Source organism: Pseudorca crassidens, chromosome 7 (assembly GCF_039906515.1).
Source record: "Pseudorca crassidens isolate mPseCra1 chromosome 7, mPseCra1.hap1, whole genome shotgun sequence".
NCBI lineage: Eukaryota > Metazoa > Chordata > Mammalia > Artiodactyla > Delphinidae > Pseudorca > Pseudorca crassidens.
In genome coordinates this window covers 45275601-45298778 of record NC_090302.1, presented here as the reverse complement: position 1 = coordinate 45298778, position 23178 = coordinate 45275601, and the positions used below count along the sequence as shown (strand labels likewise).

Sequence of the window (23178 nt, the reverse complement as noted above, 5' to 3'; positions counted from 1 at the left end):
ATTTACCACTTAATAGTGCTTAAGACAGCGATTTGAACACCTGATAAGTATTAAGGATAAAAAACAAAATATAAATAAGATGGAAGGGCAGATGCTACTACATTCGCTAAATTGTATCCACATTCAGTATTTTACCCTTTGTTCTGACAAAATAAGGTAAACCTCCAAGTTTTATACAGTAACCCTTTAATCCTAGGAAGCAAAGGGAGAGACCATCATAAACATGCATTTCTCTTTGTTCCTTTTTTCTTTCTTCAGAGAGACTGGAGTTTAAATCTTTCATTCACTCCTGAAGTAACAGTCAGCATGAAGCACAGCAAAAGTACTAATGATACTGAGTAAAAATAGTAATGATGAAATGCCAACCCAGCCTAATGTCATGAGAAAAAGGCAGAAAGAGAAAATAAGTGACAGTTCTTTTCTCATTCAGGCACACAGATTTATCACAGGTAATCAAATGTCATGAGGATTAAGAGGATTGTAGATAGGCTTTAGAACCAAAAACTTATGGTACTACTGGTCAGTGATCTCCTGTAGACCAAGTCTCACCCCTAAAAAACATTCTAAGGAGATTTAATCCCAACAACAGTGACATGCTCTATTTTCCACAGTATAGGCAGTATGTCCACCATGGCGAGCACCAGAATGCCCCTAGCAAGGAGATAACCCAGTGTCAGTCAGCTCCTTAGAAATGAGAGGGAAAGGCTTGTGTAATATGCAGTTCATCATTGATTTGCAGTGATCATGTGCTGAAACTACCAGGCCTGGAAACATAGGCCTTCAGGACTTCTTCAAATAGACAAAACAAGCAAAACTTAATATAACAGTAAAAAGTACGGCTTTCTTGAAGTGCTCCTAAATATCACTCACCATTGTGAACAAGCCTACATAATGTGTATGTCATTTAGAGGATGGGCTTAAATGCCAAAACAGATGTGGATCCACCATTATTAAACTGGGTAATCTAAGCCTTTATTCTCAGGCTTTAGCAGTCATTAGAATCAACTGGAGGGCTTCTTTTTTTTTTTTTTTTGCGGTACGCGGGCCCCTCACTGCTGTGGCCCCTCCCGTTGCAGAGCACAGGCTCCGGACGCACAGGCTCAGCGGTCATGGCTCACGGGCCCAGCCGCTCCGTGGCATGTGGGATCCTCCCGGACCGGGGCACGAACCCGTGTCCCTTGCATCGGCAGGCGGACTCTCAACCACTGCGCCACCAGGGAATCCCTGGAGGGCTTCTTAAAACACAGATTGGTATAATGTTCACTCTCAGAGTCTCTGGACCACACCTCAGTAGATCTGAGGTGGGCCAGAGAATTTGAATATCTAACAAGGACAGGGGAGTCAGAGATGATGCCGATGCTGCTCTTACTGAGACCACCACTGCGAGGTTCCACTCCTCCTCCCAGTTGTGCCTCAGTTTCTTAACCAGTTAACTCGAGAATATTAACACCTACCTCCCAGAGTTGTGATCAATAAATGATGTACTGAAAGTTCTTAACGTGGTGCCTAGCCCACATGAAGTTCTCAGTCCGTGCTAGCTGTCATTACTGTTTAATTCTATGGACCCTGGAGGATCCCCAAAATGAAAACAACGAATGGCTTGTTGCGTTTACTTCGGTTGCTTCTCTGGATTTTCTGCTTTCAACTTTTGATCAGAGTAAACGCCTGTTTTCAATTTTGAGTTAGAAATGAAAGATTTTTGCTCTTCAAGGATGCTAAATCCACACTTAGTTTGGCTGCATGATCTGTATATGTGGTTTTACATTCTTCATTTGTTTCTCACTCTGTGCAGTAAAATATTCATGATTTTGGTTGGCTGTACGATGCCGTAAGATGTCCCAGGGTAAGTGAGGGAAAAGAACCATGCACGGTTCTACCTTGTAAGATACGTCAGGGACAAATTTCTTTCTACTAATGCAAACTCAGATGCACACAGAGATAATGCTACCATTTTTGGACTTTCCACATTTTTAAGTTAATTGACTGTCTCTGGTAGTTAAGTTGTCTCTTGGTAAAGATGTGCCTTAGAAGATACAAGATGAGAAACTCAACTCTGTTGCTGACTTTGGAGCAAAACTGAGTTGGATTAGCATTAATGACTATACGTGAATTCTTTCTGACAGAATTGCCTGGTTCTTATGTAAATTGGTATATGTTGTTGGTGCCTGTGTACAGAAAGAAAAAAGAAGAATAGAATCTAAGCCATAGCAATGAATGACAGAGATCTAGGGTTAAAAATCACTGATGGTTATAAAAGGAAGAAATTATTCTTTTTACTTGATGACCACAATGGAGGAAGACAAGACTTTTGAGTGGTGGGAATGGTTTTGCTAGAAGACTCTGAGCTAGCATGGGTGAAGCTCACGCGGCAGTATAGAGTGATGTGGGTCTCAGGTGCAGCATCTTACAGCCTTGTGTCCTGGATTAAAGCAATCAAAGTTCATCATGTGGTGTTGCATATTCAGCACCGTGCAAAATTACTGCTGTCTCCCATGGCACCAGATAACAGTAGTCTTCATCATATACAGGCTTATGAGGGAGCTTATCGGAAGTCAACTTCCAAGTTAAGATACCTTGGGAAACATTCTTATGGTATCGATTTCTTTGCATATTTTTAAGACTGGTGCTTCCACCACTCAGGAGAAATACTTTCATACCATAAGGTAGAACAAGAGTCATTAAGGCAGAATTGAAGTTCACCACTGAATAGGGGGTATGAGGTGAAGCTTGCCACTTTAAGTAATTGCAGAAGTCTCCAGATGAATGATATATTGCAGATAACAGATGTGTTTCTTCTTTGATGATTCCTGGTGAACTGGAAAGCTTCCAGAAGATTAGAAATAAGTAAAATACCCCACATTGAAAAGCAGGCAGAGAAATATAAATTATATATAGACAAGTATTTATACTAGATAAATATACTAGATAAATATACGTATGTATATAAATATATATATGCATATTTCTAACAGCAAGACCTTAGAACAAATTATAGACTAGAGTCATGGGACCAGGGAGGTAAGGTTGTGTCACTGGCAGTCATCTTGTGCACATCAGATAATAAACAGTGACAAACTAACCTCATAGCACTTTTTGATAGTGTTTAATATACTGATACCTCCAATGGAACAACACAGACATCCTATTTTTATTTCAGCAAGGCTTGTGGGCATACCACAGATATGGAGGAAATCATAATCGATTGATCAGGAGGAGAATGCAATAGTGAAATTGGCTGTCTTGCAAAGTGCTGAACCTCCCATCATTGAATGTAACCAAACAGATGCTAAATGAGAACGAGGGAAGTCTCTTACTCTTCCTGCGTAGTGAGCTTTCGTACTGGAAGTTCCATAAAGGAAGGTATTTAACTAAGTTACTAGAATAGTTTGTGCACTCAACAAACATATTTGCTGAATAAACGAACATCAAGATTCAAGAAGGAATTGGATTTCAGCCTTTCCTAATGTTCAGATCTCAACTCTTAAATAGCTTTGATTTCTATTGAATTAGATATTGTTTGCTTAATGTAAAAAATATTAAAGGCAAGATAATGGAGACAATAAAAATATTAGTGGTTGCTGAGAGAAGTGGAAGTGTGGGAGATGAATGCACAGAGCACAGAGGATTTTAGGGCAGTGAAAATATTCTGTATGAGATTATAATGATAAGTACCTGTCATTACACATTTGTGCAAACCTATAGAACATACGACACCAAGAGTGAACCCTAACGTAAACTATGGACTTTGGGTGATTGTGGTGTGTCAATATAGGTTCATCCTTGTTAAAAAAAAAAAAAAAAAGTACCATTCTGGTGAGTGGTGTTGATAATGGGAGAGGCTACACATATGTGTGAGCAGGCTGTATATGGAAAATTTCTAGCTTCCTCTCAATTTTGTTGTAAACTTAAAACTAATTTAAAAATATAAAGTCTTTTGAAAAATATTCCGCATTTTTAATGAATATAATTACTTGTTCCCCAAAGTCTACCTTACATATTTTATCAATATAATAACCATGTAATGAAAGGAATCTAATTTTACTTGATACTGGGAAGTTTTGGTTGTTAATTTTCTTAACGTTTAAAACCTGATGTGTTGGAAGGAAGCTTAGGAATGTATTAGTAAATGAGCAACCAGGGCTCAGGATTTCTGCCATTTGAATTTGGGGTTCTATTACTAATGTCATCCAGTAAGAGTATTGCTAGTCTCAAGGTTATATTGTCTATATAACCTTCCCTTGAATGGAAAATAAGTAAGAGCACTGAGGAGAAAATGCTTGGAAATGTAAATGGTTTTTATAATATGGGTTTGAACCAAAGTTAAAATGTTTGCTATCTCAGTTAGCAGAATAATTTAGCTACTGATTAAGGCACTAACCACTACTCTATACTGCAACAATATTAAATGGCTAAAGTTTCTTAAATGGATTATACAAGATAAGTATTCCCCAGGGAATATTTGACAATATCTGGAAACCTTTTTGGTTGTCACAATTAGGGGGTGATGGTGGCATCTAATGGGTAGAGGCCAAGGATGTTTACAATTTTGCTGTTGAGCAATAGCATAAATGATGCATTTACAAAACCATCAGTAGATTAATTCGTTCAGCCTTCTGAAGAATGTATAGTTTTGACTAAATGAAAATATATATTTAGGGACTTTCCTGGCAGTCCAGTGGTTAAGACTCCATGCTTCAACTGCAGGGGGTGCAGGTTCAATCCCTGTTTGGGGAACCAAGATCCTGCATGCCACAGCAAGGCCAAAAAAAAAAACAAAACAAAATTAAAGATTAAAATATATATTTAATTTTACTAAGTACCCCTCGGAAACCTGAAGCAAATGCAATTTTTACAGAACAAAATGTTAACATGACTGGAGAAACCCTTTTCACTGCTCATGAATTTAGATAAAATGATGCCATTCAAAGTCCACAGCCATGAAGATAGGGATTCCACCTTGCTTCCTACTATGCTCTCACCAGCTGTGATTTTAAGGGAATTAAATGTTTATTAAGTGCCTTCTGTATACCAAGATGCTGGCTTATATGCTCTCCCATATGTTATCTAATATAATTTTTACAACAAATACATGAAATAGTAATTATTTTCCCTGCTTTATAAATGAGGAAACAGTGGTGCTGAGAGATTAAGCCACTCCCTAAAAGTGCATCACTAGAAAAGGGTGGAAATAGAACCCTGTTCTGATGATTCCGACACACCCTGCTCCTCTGCCTCTACACCCACTGTAGACCCTAAGATGTATATGAGTATTTAGTCATTCTGATTCATTACTCAGAGGATAAACTGATGAATGGATACACAAATTCTATGCAAAGACTTTAGCAGAAGTGTTTTCCGAGTGGTTTGGAATCAAGATAAGGCTATATATATATATATATATACATGATAGCTGATACTTACTGAATATGTATTGTTTTACTCTGTTCAGGCTGCTGTAACAAAGTACCATAGACTGATTGACCAGGTGGATGATAAACAACAGAAATTTGTTTCTCTAGAAGTTCTAGAAGCTGGAAGTCTAAGATCAGATTGGGTTCCCTCTTCCATGTTCCAGACTGCCAACTTCCCATAGTATCCTCACATGGTGAAAAGAGAGTGAAAGAGCTCTCTGGGAATTTTTTTATAACGGCACTAATCCCATTGATGAGGGCTCCATCCTCATAACTTAATCACCCCCAAAGGCCCCACCTCTTAATACCATCATATTGAGAGATAGGATCTCAACATATGAATTTGGGAAGACACGAACATTCAGTCCATAGCATTTACCATGCTTCAGATACTGTTCTTGGTGCTTTCTATGCATTTTCTCTTTTATTTTTCAAACAGCATAACAGAACTCACGAGGTGGATACTATTATTACCTCCATTTCGCAGGAGTGTAAACCGAGACTCAGAGGGGATAAATACCTTGCTCTAATCAGATAGCTGTTAAATAGTAAAGCCTAGATTTGTATCCAGACACTGAAACTCTAAAACAACTACAGTTGTCAACTGGGGGCTATTTTGTCCCCAGGAGATAGTTGGCAATATTTGGAAACCTTTTTGGTTGTCACAGCTATAGGGTGATACTGGCTTCTAGTGGATAGAGGCCAAGGATGTTTACAGTGCACAGAACAGCTCCCAGAAAAAGAAATTATCCAGCCCCAAATGTCAATAATGGCAAGGTTGGGAACCCTGCTGTAGGACCTACCTTCAGCATTTCTTTGTACTTTATTGCCATTGAATTGGGGCAGAATCATGGAAATAATGAATATGACATCTGACATTACTGATGATTAATTCTTACCTGTATTTAATCTTACACCACTTTTTCATGGCAATGTTGATTTTAATATATAACAGCATTATGTTATCTAAATTACATCAAAATTATCTTCGCATCTTCTGTAAAATAAAAATGTCTCGTCTCACATCCAAAACTTCCTACTAAATTGGTCTGCAGTAAATCTCCTGGGAATCAGATTTTTTTTTAAAGTTCCTCAAATGATTTTTAACATGCAGCCAAGTTGTTTTGAGAAACGTATAAAGAAAAATAGCAGAGATATTTAAAGTACGGAACACTTTCTAGTCTCCACTAAAGTAATACAGTAATGGCCCACAGTCACTGAATGCTTATTTTGTGCCTAGGACAGAGCTGAATACTTTACAGGAATTATCATACTTTAAATTCTTCAATACTTCTATCAGGTAGATGTTCTTATGGCCATTTTTACAAATGATGAAACTGAGGCATCAGAAGATTAAATAACTTGTCCAGAGCACACCAGCAGTATGTGACAGAGCTGCCAGTTAACTCTAGCTCCTCCTGATTGGAAAACCCACGCTGTAAACCAGTGGCTCTGAAACACGAGCGTGATCAGAGCCACCTGTAGGGCCGTGAGGACACAGATGGCTGGACCCCCTCCCACACACCCACATCAGAGGTTCTGAGTCAATACGTCTTGGGTGGGGTCTGAGAATTTGCATTTCTAACAAGTTCCCAGGTGATGCTGTTAATCCTGATGTTCTGGGGAACTATAATTTGAGAACCCCAGTGCTAAAGAGGGACAGTTTTTTATAAAATCAAGCTCTTTCTCTTTTATGACACATCTTTTGTTTAAGAAGCTTCATCTCTCATTTTTCCCCTGAATCTTAGGGGATTTTTTTTTAAAGTACTTTTCTGTCCCACTAGCTTAATGTCTTTTCATACCAGGGACAGTCTAAGTACCACATTGGTATGACAAGTGTATAATAGTTGCTGCCTACAGTGGAGTGGGGTGAAGGGAGAGCCATCCAGGGGGAGAGATCAACACCCTCTTGCCTCCAGTGCTAATACTCCTAACCAGAGAAAAAGAAATCCAAACAGGACAAAGAAGGGACCTAAACCAATGGGAGAAAACTCCAAAGTGGCAATTAAATGCCTGACATAGGGGACGAAGGGAAAGGTAGCAGATTAGAGGAGAACAGGAAATCAAGAGAAGTTTTTTGGTCCAACCTCCTTGTTCCTACACTAAGAACCAATTATGATTAAATAAAGGGCAAAAAGAGGTAAGAGATTTTTTTCTTAACCTGCTCTCATCTCTGCTAAGTAGCAGCAAGCATATAAGTCAACATGCCCCAAAGATGAGCTATCAAAGTGAAACATGAGTTAAAGGCAATGGTGGGAGTAGGCGGTGAGAATTATATCTGGTCCCCCAGTGCCACAGTCAGTCAGCAGCAGTACACTCACCCACTAACCGACTCCATACATTTTATTGAATCTCTACGAGACGTTGAGAGAAACACAAAGAGAGGGTTTCATCCCTAAGGAGCTTACAGTCAAGGTGAAAGGTGAACATATAAACAGGATTAATGAAGAACACCAGGACCAAATGAGTGGCAGAGACACTAGAGATTACTAGGGTAATCACCATGATTGGAGTGGGCAGGGGATGCTTTTCAGAGGTGATGGGCGTTGAGCTAGGTCTTCAAGAATAGGTCAGATGTGGGTAGTTGGAGCACAGTGGAGAGAGGCCCTCAGCAGGGTCGAGGAGGAGAGAGGAGCGTCATGGAAAAGGCAGAGAAGTGAGGAATTTGGGGCCGACTTTCAAGGTAGATGGATGGATTTGGCCCTGGATCATAGGGTAAGTACCTGAAGACAGGGCTGACCCAGGCTGCAAAAAGCCAGACCAAAGAGGAGAATGGGTTTGTCTTGTGGACCCTGGAGGGCTGGAAAGTTTTTGATAAGGAGAGCGTTGTGATAACACTATAACTCTAGGTAAATTCCAACCATTTCTTCCTTTCCTTCCTGACCATACACCCCGTATTCAGGCTGGATTCCCCCCTCGTGCACATGCTTCTATCTCCAATCCTGCCCTTTGTTTGTGGGACATGGGCATGCTCTGTGCATCAAGGTGCCATTGAGTCTGTTTCAGCGTTCTTTGGTACCAATTTCCTGGCTCTCCAGAGCAGGAGCTGGATTTTTTTTCAAGGCTCAGGAGGCATGAGGAGGTATAAGTTTCTAACCCAGGATTTGGCTTCCAGCATCATACGAATTGTGCCTATAAATTTCGTTCCACGCAAGGTAGCGTTTACTAACCTTTAAGTAGTTCACAGAGAACAATTCAGCCTTCCCATTCAAATGGTAACACATGAAACATTTGGTATCCCCCAAGTCTGTTTACTTTCTGACTTAAAAAAAAAATGGTTTTAAATAGCTTTCTTACCTATCCTCATTACCAACAGCTCTTCTAAAAGTATTATTCCTGCTATTATATAGAAAATGACAATTATAATGGAAGAATTTAAATAGGATTAAATCCAAGGTTGTTTTTTGTTGTTGTTCTTTCCTTTCTCTTTTTTTTTTTTTTTGGCCACACCATGTGGCATGTGGGATCTTAGTTTCCCACCAGGGATCAAACCCGTGCCTGCTGCACTGGGAGCGTGGAGTCTTAACCACTGGACTGCCAGGGAAGACCCTAAATTCATAGGTTTTAAATACACACTGGAGTGCAAACTCCATCTTATTTGTTTCCCAGTGTCTAGTACAAATAATATTAATTATTAATTAATATGTATTGGCTAAATGAACAAATAATAACCAGAGTCAACAGCCAAAATGCATGTCTCGGAGATAAGCAAAGACAAGAAGATTCATTTTCAAGTATATTTGCTGAATTTCCAATATGTACCAGACACGGTGCTAAGGGCTTTCACATTTCCTCCTCATACAACTCAAGTGGGCAGATGTTATGATCTTATGTTAGAGATATGTAACCTGAGGCACAGAAAAAGTTTAGTAACTTACCCAAGAATCCCAAACCAGGTGTTCTAATTCAAATCTAATTCAAACTCCAAGCTTCTGTCCTTGAGTTTTTGCCAGATTTATCTAATTATAGCAAATACCTGAGTGCTTATTACTCTCGCTTCTCACTTCAAGCTCTCCTCAGAAGATTCTGACTCAGTAGTTGGTGGGGGTCAGGAATCTATGGCTCTGGTGATTCTGAGAAACATTTCAGGGGTCTTCGGTCCCAGCTGCCCATTGGAATCATGTTGGCAACGTTTAAAAACTCCACATGCCTTGGCCCTGCTCTAAACAAATCAACGGGAAGTAAGAGAGAAATCCCTAGGTCTCAATATTTTTTAATTCTCCAGATCATTCCAGTGGGCCTCCAGAGCTGGGAACCACTGGGCTCAGCTCTACTATACTGACAATAATATTTAAGGGGTTTACCCAGCCTCCTCTAAGCACCTCTCCACCCCTTGCCTTTCTTCCCATACAGTGTGGGCCAGGAAAAAGCCAAGATACTTAAATGAAAAGAGGAACAGAAGGGAAGGAGATCAAGAAACCATTTGTGACAAGTGATTAGGGAAAAAAAATGAGAGCTGTCGAAAGTGGTAGGGGGAGGTGAGGGGTGAAGAGAAAGGTTTGAGATTCATCACTGAAACAATTTACTAACTCTAAGTGGAAGTTACATAAAGCTGACACTCATGTGAGCATATTGCTCTCAAGTAAAGATCGTGCACTTTTCTGTGGAAGTCAAAGCAATTTTTACAAACTCATATATTTATCCTTCCTTGTGACAAGGCTTGAAGATCAGAAATTCTGTCTGGGGACTTCCCTGGTGGCGCAGTCATTAAGAATCCTCCTGCCAATGCAGGGGACACGGGTTCGATCCCTGGTCCGGGAAGATCCCACATGCCGCGGAGCAACTAAGCCCGTGCGCTACAACTACTGAGCCTGTGCTCTAGAGCCCGCAAGCCACAACTACTGAGCCCATGCACCACAACTATGGAAGCCCACACACTCTAGGTCCTGCGTGCCGCAACTACTGAGCCTGCATGCTGCAGCTACTGAAGCCTGTGCACCTAGGGCCCGCTCGCCACAACTAGAGAAAGCCCATGCGCAGCCAAAAAGAAAAGTTAAAAAAATACAAAGAAATTCTGTCTGTGTCTTCATCGTTCTTATTTTACAAGTGGGAGTACTGAGGCATGCTGGGAGACTGAAGTCCCCAAACTGGTTCCCAGGCTTTGTTGCCACCTCTGCTGTAAGGGGTGCATATTTTCTCTGCCTGTAAAATACTCATGGGCATAGACAACTACAATGCAATATTTGGGAAAACAGAAATATGGAATACCTTTATGCCATCCTCCCTCCCAAACAACTGGAGGGTCCAAAACAATTGGAGCAAGTTAATATGACGGAAATTTATGTTATACTTTGATAATCAGAAATAACTTCAGTTATGTGGCATATGCCTATTGGATCTGTTTCCAAAGGGATGAAAACAAAGGAGAAGTGAAGTGCAGAAATTGTAGGTATCTATACACTTCTGGTGGGAGAAAATGACGTTTTAAAACTGCTGATTGTGATCTAGCAAGTGCTGCATTCCTTTGTATCAAAAAGAAAAACCAGGGCTTCCCTGGTGGCGCAGTGGTTGAGAGTCCGCCTGCCGATGCAGGGGACACGGGTTCGTGCCCCGGTCCGGGAAGATCCCACATGCCGCGGAGCGGCTGGACCCGTGAGCCATGGCCGCTGAGCCTGCGCGTCTGGAGCCTGTGCTCCGCAACGCGAGAGGCCACAACAGTGAGAGGCCCGCGTACCGCAAAAAAAAAAAGAAAGAAAAGAAAGAAAAACCAGTGTTCTCCCTCCTGCCTTCCTCGCCTGGGCAGTCCTTCACCCTCACTTAATGAAACAGAACAGGTGATGCCTTTAACTCCTCTTTCATTTAATCTCATTAATGCAGTCTGTTGGGATTCTCATTGTAGGGTAACATAGGGACAGTCGCGTTAGACCTCTAATGAAAAGTGCAATATTTTTCGATTAGACTTTTAATTGCTACGTGAAAATGTGTGAGGATGAGCTCAAAACCAAAGCTGAGGCCACTGGTGAGTTTTGCATTTTCTTCTTTCTTCTGACACTTAGCTGTACGAACTATCCTTCAGGCAAGACAGTAAGCGTTTATAAGCTCTCGGCAAAATAAAGTGATGGCTAAGTGCGGGAACAATAAAATATTTTCTGACTTGAGCATGTATGTAATAAATAAGTCACTCAGGCTTTATTTTACACTGGAGAACATATTTATATATAAATATTATTATATCCTAGAGCAAATTATCAAACACATAAGTTTTGAGACTGAATTCATGTGGTCATCTGCCCATTACACTAACATGAGGTTAACAGTGTGAACATCCATGTCACAATTTTGTCGCTTTGATTTTAGCCATTGTCATTACTATTGTTAAGATCATTTTACTTTTCTAATTTTTAAATTTTTTTTTTTTTAAATTGGTTTATCAATATATTATGGCAGGTACTTTCTCATATGTAAGAAATCTGTTTTCAAAAGAGATTCTATTTGGTTGAATGATTATTAACAGGTGAATTATGTTTGGGTTTTTCTTCTAAATTTTTTGTAAGTAAAGTAGTACATAGTTCCCTAAACACACATTATCTCATAGCATAGAGAGATTTTTGAGCATTCACTTTAAAAATATTTCAGGTCAAGATGGTGCATGATTTTTTTTGTTAGTACTAGAACAACAGTTGGAAATATTAACATGTAAATTGATATAATTGTTCGTTTCAAATCATATAAGCCTAAAAATTGTTCAAAAAAAGTTACTAAGCAAATTAAAACTCCTAAAATATTATATTAACTCAGAAGTACATTTTTCCACAATGCTAGAGCTTCCTAGTGCCTGTATTTTTAGAAAAGAATAGCTATTGTTTCAAGGCAATTATTCACTGATTCCAGAATATATATATTTAAAGACTTTATTCATGAAATAAGCCATTACCAGCAGATTGCAGTTCTGACATCAATGGAATCTTTAAACAACGATTTATCCTTCCTATTGACAGACTTACTCAGGATATTGTTGTATTGTTGTTTAGAAATTAATAACACTGGACGTATTAATGTCTATGTACTTAATCCTCTTTGGGTCTGAATTACAATTAGCACAGGCTGACAGGTAAACTTAAATGTCCCTTTCTCCCTTGATTTGGTGTTAAAAAAACAAACAAACATGAATTTGTCTTCTATTGTAAAGTTACATAGAACACTTTAATTTTAGGAGCTTATACGTGTGTGTGCGCATACACACACACACACCTCATTTTTTAAATGAACTGTATGAACAAATGTGCCTTTACATTTTAAAGACAACCAGATATTTTACTTTCCTCTTAAATTTTAGTGGAATTAAAAGGAATATTCCAGATTAAAGCTGCAGCTTTTTTTCAAGTTACTACGGTAGAAATTTTAGTGTTGTGCTTAGCAACTGGTTTTCACCAGTCTTTTTCCTCTATTATTTCCCCCAAAATAAATATTTCTGCTGCTTTGAAGTAATTCAAGCCTCTAAAGAAAATACTCAGAAAAGCTCCACTTTTTCCTACCAATTTAGACCACCTGGTAGCATCAAAATGCCTTTGGTAGAAATTAATGTATAAGAAACACAGCTAACGAATGGAGCAGCCATAAACATCTCCATGCAAATGTTGTTATAAACTATCAAGCAATGATTATGAATTTGCTGCTTGTAGAAAAACAGTTCAGACGAAACTTGTGGAAATGAATTTGAAAATCAGGGTATCTGTTCTTAGTACTTGGTCATCGTTGTTCACAGAACTCCCTCACCAGCTTACGTAAACACTGAATAAAGCTGTTAGGGATTACGTGCAGCATGATGGATCTGATGAGCTCAAAAATAAGATAGCTTGGGTCCTATAATATTTAGGATTATGCTGGTAATCTCTTTAGGGAAAGTGTGCAGTATCAGCAGAAAGGCACTTTAGTCTTCAAGGGAGCTAGGCACTCCTAATTCTATATTTGTTGAGTGGCTAAGCCTTTGCCTACCTTGATATAGGGCCTGTGTGATGTTTGGAATAGGGTGAAATTATAAGAAGGGGCTTACTGGAGTGACATCCCAAGTTATCATTTTACCCCTAAAATAATTTCTGGTGCTGCATACAGGTGAGAATACATTCGTTTAAATTCTAAGTGTCTCCTTTTTTGAAAAAGGCTGTCTATATAAGGATGAACTAAACCCAAATGTGTCTTTCTCCAACCTCTGAACTTGTTCTTGTCTCTAGAGATGAAATAAAAATTACGATTGTTTTTTCAATTCTATAATTTCTTTTCAAAATTCAATTCAGAAACAATGGAGACTGAGTTGCAAGTTTGCTAGAACATAAATGATATAGAAATGTAATTCTCAATGCAGAAACTTACAATATATTTTTCTATTGTAGCATTGTCTATGTTAAAAACAAAATCAAATTTCTTGCAGTTAATCCAAAAAATGAGTTCCTAAAATCTGAGTTCTTATAGAATGATCACTGGTATCCAGGTGTTCTCCCATAAGTGAAAGATCCCTCATGTCATGTTGGAGTGCCCATTCAAATGAATTTTTCCCTACGTCAACCCTCTGATGGCAAAGAAAGTCTTTGGGGCTAATGGTAGTGACTGTTCTTTTTCCATTTCATTCTCTCTCTCTCTCTCTCTCTCTCTCTCTCTCTCTCTCTCTCTGACACACACAAAACTGGTGTAAATATCTCACCTATGTTCTAAAGTTTGTTTATGTAGTTATTTGCTGCATCCATGGCTAAGGGCATGTTTAAAAAAAAAACATAAGTGTTTGTAAATATGTAAGAGGGGTAAATTATAATACTGTTCAGTTTTTGACCATCCAAGCAGACTGTAGGACATTATGAGCCAGTTAAATCAAGCTCTTATTACATTAGGAAGAAAAATGTTAATATGGTGCCAACATTCTGATCTTATATGGACGTTGTCCTCACGTGGCACAAGAATCCACCAAGTATCTCATGCAAAGATGAGATGCCACGTTTATTTCACAAGGTTTCTCTTTTCAAGAACGAAGGCATTGAAATTGGATTCTGATCACTGTATTTTAGACTATGTCCTCACCTTTGCCCCTGTAGTCTTGGTTTGTCTCTTTTTTAACACACTTCAAGAGATTTGGTCTTTCTTTACCACTAAGCAGGAAGAGACTTTTTTTTTTTTCTTAGTTTCAAGTTCTCTGAAAAACTTCTGAGAACTTCAGGAATGGTCTCTACCACATCTATCAATGGAAAGAGTGAGAAATAGTACTGTGTCCTTTCCACCCCACACTTCAGTTGCTTAGGGTTTTCTTGGTGTGTATGGGGGACGGGGGAGTGTTAATTAGTCTTCCTGTTTCAACCTTTGAATTGTTTACCTTCAAATATATAATTTAGTGGCTTTATTTTTATATTTCTCAGCCATGTCCCTGTTAATTGGCCTTTTCAAGTATTCTTGAAAAGAATGTAACATAGGAACCACTTCTTAGAGCACAGTGAACAGTGAAACTGGGTTGAACCACATGAAATCACCAACGTTGACTATCTCCTTGCACAAAAGAGTGGCAAATTCATATGGTTCAATATGATATATGTGACTACAGATAAAAGCATGATTGTTTGATAACTCTAAAAGAATTCTGCTATTTATTTTTCATTTAACCCCATTAACTACCCTGTTTACTTTCTACGACCCAGCTCAAAAGCCACCTCGTCCATCAAATCTTGCCAGCTTTCCCTAGTTGAAATCAATGTACTTCTTCCAGGTTTAGTTTAGCATTCATCTCAGTCTGCCCTGTGTTGACGTTATGTAGACCTGTGTGGGGTTGTACAATCATTGTATTCACTTTGGAGACAGAAACTTGGTTTTGCATATATCTGTGGCCTAAAAGAAACAAATGCTTGCTCAATTGCCTTTGCTGGGGCTTTCTCAGAGGATTTTCACTACCTCCATCAAAAGAAGCACTTTGAGTAATTCAATTATTTCTAATAGTTAATAGAATTTTTAGTACAGTGTTAGATTTACAGAATAAGTGAGCAGAGTTCCGTATATCCACCCACCCTCTCACCTACAATTTCCTCTATTATTAATAGCTTGCATTAGTGTGATATATTAATGAACCAATACTGACACATTATTATTTACTATAGTCCATAGTTTACATTAAGGTTCACTCTTTGTGTGGTACTGCTCTGTGAATTTCTATGAGTTTCGACAAATGCATAGACATGTATCCATCATTACAGTATCATACAGCACAGTTTCACTACCCTAACAATTCTCTGTGTTTCACCTATTTATCCCCCAAACCTGGGACAACCACTGTTTTTTTTGTTTTTTTTTTTTTTTACTGACTCCAGAGTTTTGCCGTTTCCAGACTGTGCTATAGTTGGAATCATACCGTGTGTAGACTGTTCAGACTGTCTTCTTTCACTTAGCAACATATATATATAAGGTTCCTCCATATCTTGTCATGGCTTGATAGCCCATTTCTTTTCAGCACTGAATAATATCCCATTGTCTGGATGTGCCATAGTGGGTTTAGCCACTCACTTATTGAAGGATGTCTTGTTTGTTTCCAGTTTGGGGTGATTATGAATAAACTTGCCATAAACATCCATTTGCAGGTTTTTGTGTAGACATAAGTTTTCAGCTCACTTGGTAAATACGTAGCAGCACAATTGCCGAGTCATATGGTAACACCATGTGGCTGTGTAAGAAACTGCTAAACTGTCTTCCAAAGGGGCTGTACTATTTTGCATTCCCACCAGCAACGAATTCCCTTTGTTCTGCATCCTCGCCAGCATTTGGTATTGTCAGTTTTTTTTAGATTTCAGTCATTCTAACAAGTGTGTTGTTTTAATTTGTAATTCCCTAATATAATATGACATTGAGCATCTTTTCATATACTTATTTTCTGTCCATATATCTTCTTTGGTGAGGTGTCAGTTTTGATCTTTTGCCCAGTTTTTGAAGTCTAAGAGCTCTTTGAATATTTTGCATAGAAGTCCTTTATCAGATATGTGTTTTACAATATTTTCTCTCAGTCTGTGACTTGTCTCTTCATTCTCTTAATGCAATTAGATTTTTAACATAGAAAAGCTGTATTTTTTCATCTTCTAAAAAGAGGCTTTTTTGCTCTTGATTTTTTCTCCAGAGAATTAACTCTGCCTGGTCACTCTGAATCATCTGTGTGACCTGATGTGTGGAGTTTCTCCATCCCTGCCCTCCTTCAGTGAAGGTGGTGCTGCATAAACTTGAATTTCCTATTGAAGTTTTCAGCTAAATGGAGACTAGAGAAAGGGGTTCAGAAACAAATTAAGGAACTAAAGAGAGACAAGTTTTTTCACTGCAGCACAACAACTGCTGTTTTCTTCTTTTTATAACTGGAAGAATTAGCTATCAAAGAGGATGCATGTCTTTTTTTCTTATATAAAGTTGTCTTCACAGAGAGTTGGAGCTTGAGGGCAGATACCCTGAGAGTTAAATTGTAGAAGGTCTTTCCTTTCTCTCTTCCAGAACTTCTCAAATTTTACTCTGCATCACAGAGGTTCTCTTACAGTGCAGATTCTGATTATGTTGGTCTAGGGTAGGACCTAAGTGCCCACATTTCTATCAAGCACCGAAGCCATGTCAGTGTGATGGTCAGGGACCACACTTTGAGTAGCAGATCTCAAGACAGCACTATGATAGAGGAGAGGAATGTGATGAGTATCCATCATGACTATTGAACTCTATGTTAACTAATCGGCTTCCGTGAGACGGGGCAGCATTCCAAATGTTTCATTTCCAGAATTACCATGGCTAGCTGAAATGAGTTCATTTCTGTTTCAAACACTGTTTGACCTTCTTAGATTTAACAAAAGAAGAAAACTTGGTGCAATTCCATTTCTAAAATAGAAAAACTGTTTTTTAATCTTCTCAAGAGAGGCTTTTTCACACTGAGGATCCAGAGAGTGAGCTAGCATCCAGAACCCCAAGAGGGAGTCCACAGAAGAGGGGGGACACACTGCCATGCAGTGTTGTAACATGAAGAAGATGTAGGCACAGCTGACAGCCATTAAATCTGCAAAGGAAACCGGTACACTGGATGTTCATTACAGTAACGCAAGATGTTTCTGGGAATACCCTGGCTTCTCTTTCTTCTGCCTTGGCAATTAATGACCAGAGTTTTTTTTATAACTAACCCTTCAATTGTCTTACTGCCTTTTGAACAAAAGAGAAATGCCTAAAAGACAATAGCAGAATCTGCTTTTCCAGAATCCTGTAAAGTTTTTTATTTCCCGTAATGCTAGCGAAATTAAAAATTCCATCAATTCTCATAGTAGCTAAAACTGTAATTACCTGGACATCATAGAACATTTCTTATCAAATTTGAATACTGCCCTGGGAGCTTGTTTCAAAGCAAATTCTGATGCAGTTGGCTTGGGCAAGTCTTGATAGTCTGCATTTCTAACATGCTCACAGGTCCTGCCGATGCAACTGGTCTACAGACCACACTGTGAGTGGTCATGGGAGACATTAACTGCTTTCAACCTGAATGATGTCAGGTCCTACACACACATTATCTCATTATAATTAACACTTTGACAGGACAAGATGTACTTAATGGGAATTAATTCAAAAATTATGAGTTTAAAACCACCACGACTTACAAAAGTGATTTGCTTTGCTTCCAAGGGGGATATTTAACTTATTATCAGTAATGCTACTAATGATAATACTAATTTCTGTCCTTGTTCTCTGTTGGTCTTCGTTGGTCTCATTCTTTGTTGTTTCACTCTTCTGGGGAGTCAGAGTAAGCAAGCAACTCTTTAGGGGTAAATGCTAATATGCAAAAGATAAATCAACTCCCTTCATGATAATCCTACCAATTATGCCTTTGGAAAAAATCATTTTTTGCCATTATCTTATGATAGTAATTTTTTTTTTCTTACTGTAGTTTCCAATGATATACAGTGTAGGGAATTATAGTGATATAAAAATAAGTGGTATCTTTAGATCATTCAGAAGCTGTCTATCAACTGAATAGAACAGAAAGTTCACACAGACCACCACCCTGAATACTACAGAGAAGAGCTTGAGAAGAAAGAGTGACCCCAAATACTGATAGATGTGAGGGCATTCCAGTAGGAATTAGAGTACACTGAATTTCATGCACTATATTTGGTATTTAAGCAGGATGCTGGGATTAAGATACTCTGTGCCCTGATGAGATAAACGAGAACACAAACCTGATCCAATATCTGGAATCTTTTCAAATTAACCGCATAACATGGTACAAGGGCAAAGGCTCAAAGACTTTTACTTTTTTCCTGAGGGTCTCATTTTTCCACACTTTCATCCCACCCCAATCTTGGAGCTATTTTCTGATAAATCAAAGTTACAGTGGAACCAGATTTCAGGAATACCTGCTTCATCTTTTGGGGCTGTTGCTATGTGATATCATAAAGTTTTGTACCTAATAGAGGTAGATACTTAATCTGCCAATGAGAGAGGAAAAGAGTACAAACAGGGATTTTAATTCAGATTTGCCACAAATGATACATGAGATACAATCTAAGTAGGAGATACAACTTGGGCTACTGAGACCATCTGCAAAAAGATTTTTAACCAAAATAGTCATCTGTATTGGAAACTTTTACATATGCAAATTGTGCTTCACTCAGACATTAAGAGTTCTTCCCGCACTGCCCACTTTTAGCATAACTGTAAAATTCTGGGAAGGAGGAACTGGCAGGCAAACCCAGTGTCCAGGAATGGGAGTTATCCTGGTTATGGGTAGATGCTTCATATTTCCCTTAAGAAAACAAAAGATGCTGCAAGTATAGCCCCCAAACAAAAGCCAGGAAATATAGAGAGAACTACTGGTCACTCCTTAGTATTTTCAGATTCTGGCCTTATCCCAGGATCTTATTTCCTTTGCAGGTGGCTTACGTGCTACAGAGAATTCCTTGTTAATAATTTGATTCATTTAATTCTCAATGCGAGCCTTTTATCATATCAGGATCACCAGGGGGCCTTTTTCAAAATACATATCCACTCCAGCCTTGAGATTTTGATTTCTTCTCCTCACCCCAAATATGGAAAATCAGTATTACTTAAAGCCTCTTTCATAAAAGGGAGTGTCAAATCTTTTGGTTTTACTGAAGGAAAAAAAATTAGGACTATTGCTTTAAGGAGTTATAAGAATTCTCTTTCAGGCTCCATAGAAAATATTTTAAAAGAAGTATGACCTGGACTCTGTCCTCAATGGATTTAAAATGGCCAGAATATAAAAATGGCCGGGCTGAGGTATAAGAGTTGGAATGGTAAGAAAGGAGAGCCACAGGAGCTCACACAGTCAAAAATGTTTCCACCAACCAGAAAGTACGTAAAAGGTCCATTATTACTACCATTCCTTACGGATGCTTTTAACAGTTAAGGTATTTTGATGAATCAAAGTGATTCATTTTCTAGTTAACGCATTAGCCCGGATTAGTTTATTTAACCTTGATACCTGGTGTCACAGCTGGGGCTTCTGAAGGAGTAGAACTAAAGATATGTATATTTTGAGAAGCAGGGAGAATGAAAAGCATGGTGGCTTTGTGTGATGCTGTGTTAAGGGCCCCTCAGCAAGGAAGGGCCTTCAGGAGTACTCCAGGGTGAGAACTGCCGTCTTCAAAGAGGGAGACAAATTTGGATTACTACCCTGCAATCGTTGAATAGGACCTGCCTGCCAAATCAGGGGATATTAAGTTAGTTGTGCTTCATGAATTATTCTAATATGAAGTAAAACATCAAATTATTTTAAATCTTCCCTGACACTCTTTGATGCTATAAGAATATCATTTCCAAATAAACAATATATGATTGCTTTTATAAACAAAAAAATTTAATTGGTAAATAAAAATTAACTACAGTCTCCACAAAGGCTTACCAATAGAAAAATGTAAGAGAAAGGACGATATAAGAAATTGAAAACCTGATAAATGAGCACATCTCAAGCCATCTCTCAGGGCACTGCAGCCCGTTTAAATTCGTCTCACAGAGGCTATTGTTGAATTAATCTATGAGTCCAGCAAAAGTATGGAAGTTGAACTCCCTCCTCAGCCTCTAGCACCTTCATTGTCACAGCTGGTGAGGTCCAAGCCACCAAATCCTCCCTAGATGTTCAGTTTGAAGCCACGATAAATAGCTTGTCTCTAGATCTGCAGTCACCGAAAGACAATCGCACAGGAAACAATGACTGGTGTAATGGCAAGACATTTAGAAATGGCAAACATTGGAGCAATAATGTGATGTGTTGTCGTAATTAGTGTCTGAAATACCCTGCCTTGAAGATGTGCTTTATAAAATACATAGTGTAAACTGTGAATCTGTAGCTCAGAAGCAGTTTATTTTAAACGAGAGAAAAGGAAAAGGATTCGTACTTTAAATTATTTAAATTTATATTCACCTATAATAAACCTCAGATGATCTATTCTGCCATAGTAGGTAAAAATGATCATAGATTTTCCAAACTGATAACCCCTTCCCACACAACAGGCTTACACATACACACTTTTAAGTGACTTCTTTCTCTTTAAAGATACCGTTAAAATGTTTATGGTTCTTCAGGATTACATGTTGAGCTAGAATTATAAATATGTATAAATATGCAGATGCTCTATCGAATCATTCCTTATCCCATTTGTATTTCCGAAGTTGTGTAAGATAACCTTTGTGGCTTTCCAGAACATCTTCTCACACCCCAGGGGGCAAATTACCTCTATTTTCATTTCCTTTAGACTTAGATCATTTTATAATTAAGAACTTATTGAAGCAGATTCTCCCCATGTGTAAGTTACTCCCTGGGGAGTAATTTATGCAAAGAGCACCTCTGACTTAATATCATATAAACCTAACAACTGTACAATGGATACCTGGGATTTTTAGTCAATTTTGCAATCATTGTAAAAAATCCACAGTTGGAAAGGTTACACTGGAAAAAAAAAAAAAAAAGACAAAACCTGGTACAAAAAGCTTATAGTGTCATTTGTTTGGGTTTTTTAATGATTAGATTTTTTAATAAAGGAATAATAATGTGGCTTGTCATATTTTTTGTCCAAAAACATCAGAAATAATGATGTTTTTGATGGTGATGATGAAGATTGACATTTTGTAGCTCTTTACTCTTTTCAGGGTACTTCCACATAAAATATCTCATTTAATCCTCACACCTCTATGAAGTTTGTCAGCTAAGCTTTACAAACCAGAAAACAAGATCAGAGATTTTTTTCTTGGTCATGGGCCCAATCATTAACAGATAACGTACTGGAATCCAGGGTGACAGAACAGAATAGAGTGACATCAAATCTCACATTTTTTTCATATCCCACAATTTTGAAGACAAATCCTAGTTCATACATAAAATCAGAAGCAAATAGAAACACTTATTCTAATAAGTATTTTAGTTGAATTTGTCTCTTCTCCTGATATTTTTATCATTATCTCTTTAACTGGTGCTATTGGAATAATATAGGAATTCAAAATTGTATTTGTATTTTATCTTTGTGAGAAGCAGAGAAACCGTTACTGAATGAAAGCTCAGGAAAATCAGCTAATTTCCCATCATCATTTCCCGAGTCACCTCAAAGGCGTCATTAACCACCTGTATCCTCAGTTTTCTCATATGAAAAATAGGGACATAACTGAATTTTTTGCTTATAAAGATGATTTGAACTTACTGCGAAATATTTAATTTAAACAAAATTTAATGTGCTCCCCTAAAGCTAAGTATTAGTTTTTTAATGAAAACAATAAAAAGAGGGTTATGTCTTGCATTTATTTGTTTTGTATATTCAAGGGTGAGAAACTGTAGAAAAGCATCCAAGTGGCAGATTGATGTATAAAGCATTTTGAAGCATATTTTGCATAATTATTTTAAATTGGGAGAAGGAATAGCAGATCTTCCTACTGTGTATAATTTTAACAACACTGAGAATACTATCAGTGACGTAGGAATTACTACATTCTAAATAAAGTTTATATCATGGATTCATCCATAACCTCAAAGCTGATGGCTTAAAATCATCTTTCCAAGAGATTCTATACACGGGTGTCTACAAGACATGACACCAAATTGCACACGTGCAAAATGGAAATCCTGTGCCTCACCATATTCCACAAAGGAGTTAGCTTACCAACCAACCATGTATGTCAAACCTACTATTTAATCTTACACCCAAGGCTGGGAAGCTAGAAGTCACCTTTGATTCTTCATCAATTTCCACCTCTGTATCCTTTCTTTCTTTTATCTTCTTACCTCTTCCATTGAGCTGTCTTTCTGTTTGCTTCTTCCTCTCCATTTATCCTGCCACCGATGTAACTCACACCTTCAGCTCCTAACACCCAGGTTAGGAATAGTCTTTTAGTTAGTTTCCATTTGTGTCTGGTTAACCTGCCAAACTCACCTTTCTAAATTACCCAAACCATCACTTTCATCATTTCTTCATTCACTTCTTTGATTCCTTATGGCCAGTGATGTCAGGTGAAAATTCCTCTGCCTAACTCCCAAGATCTTGATAATCTGACATCATTCCCTCTATCCAACCACATGGCCCAAGTTTCCATTAGAACCAAGTTGCTTGTCTCAGCGATCACAAGCCACAATCATCCGGGGCCTCCTTCATTCCATTCTGCTTGCAGAAATGCCTTTTGCCTTGTACTTCCTACACAATATTCAAAATCAGAATGTCTTCATCTCCAATGAAGTTATTTCAGTTCCTATTGAAGTAATAGTACCCATATGCTTTATTATTTTTCCCCTGATATCGCCATGTATTCATTTAGTTTTATTAAATTATTAGTGTCATTAGTATATCTT

At 38.2% G+C, this 23178-nt stretch overlaps 1 protein-coding gene across 2 annotated transcripts in view; it reads left to right on the top strand.

Moving 5' to 3' along the window:
- The window catches only part of RORB (RAR related orphan receptor B), a 196566-nt gene that overhangs the window by 107870 nt on the left and 65518 nt on the right, over window positions 1-23178 (top strand). The window lies entirely within an intron of this gene.